The sequence below is a fragment of the Mus caroli genome, chromosome 9, assembly GCF_900094665.2.
Source record: "Mus caroli chromosome 9, CAROLI_EIJ_v1.1, whole genome shotgun sequence".
NCBI lineage: Eukaryota > Metazoa > Chordata > Mammalia > Rodentia > Muridae > Mus > Mus caroli.
This window is the reverse complement of record NC_034578.1, coordinates 83,243,256-83,243,964: the sequence shown is the minus strand read 5'-3', so window position 1 is coordinate 83,243,964 and position 709 is coordinate 83,243,256. Positions and strand designations below refer to the sequence as shown.

At 41.3% G+C, this 709-nt stretch overlaps 1 protein-coding gene across 1 annotated transcript in view; it reads left to right on the top strand.

The window, feature by feature from the left end:
- Me1 (malic enzyme 1) overlaps positions 1 to 709 on the top strand; it is a 128,331-nt gene that overhangs the window by 12,235 nt on the left and 115,387 nt on the right. The gene's annotated exons all lie outside the window — the stretch shown is intronic.

The window sequence follows — 709 nt, the reverse complement described above, 5'->3', positions numbered from 1 at the left end:
TTTAGTTACAATTTTGAGACAAGTGCATCCAAACCATACAAGTTGTCTGGGGACATTAGAGCAGGTCATAGCAGAAGACAAGATGCAGTTGTCTTCTGGTTTGTTTCTNCTGAGTCAGCGAATCACTCCTGCAGATCCTTAGGTAGCANTGTTTGCACAGAGCTGCTAACACAGGCCCCTCCTGCTAGCATTTCTGCATAGCAGGCTTAGATTACTCAGGAAGCTATGGGAAAGGGACAAGAAGGGTCACTTTGTTTGCTGCCCTTTGAGTGAAAGTGCCCTTCTGCTGTCTAGTGGTACAAGAGGCTCAAAGGAGTAAGAAAGGGAAAAAGGAAAAGAAGTCTCAGATTGGATTTAGANTGTGTGGGTGAGCGCTGCAGGGGGCCAGAAAACCTGGTCTGTGTGTGGACATTTAACCTTTCANCCACGTAACACATTTGACAGAAGGCAGATGCAGGGTAGACCCTGCATGTGTACTCTGAAGTCTTTGTTTTGCAGGTAACACNAACATACACTTTGAAATGCTTTACTGCTAGNTTCTAGACATGGCTGACTTGTTTATAACTTTCTGTAAAATTGTTTTTAANTGATGCCTCTACTAATATGGTAAATAAAAGCTATAGTTAACTAAAATCATTTATTATCCTAAAAGTTTCAGGGATTCTAAATTCCATTTCCTTATCTTCATCTTGTATGATGATGATGATGG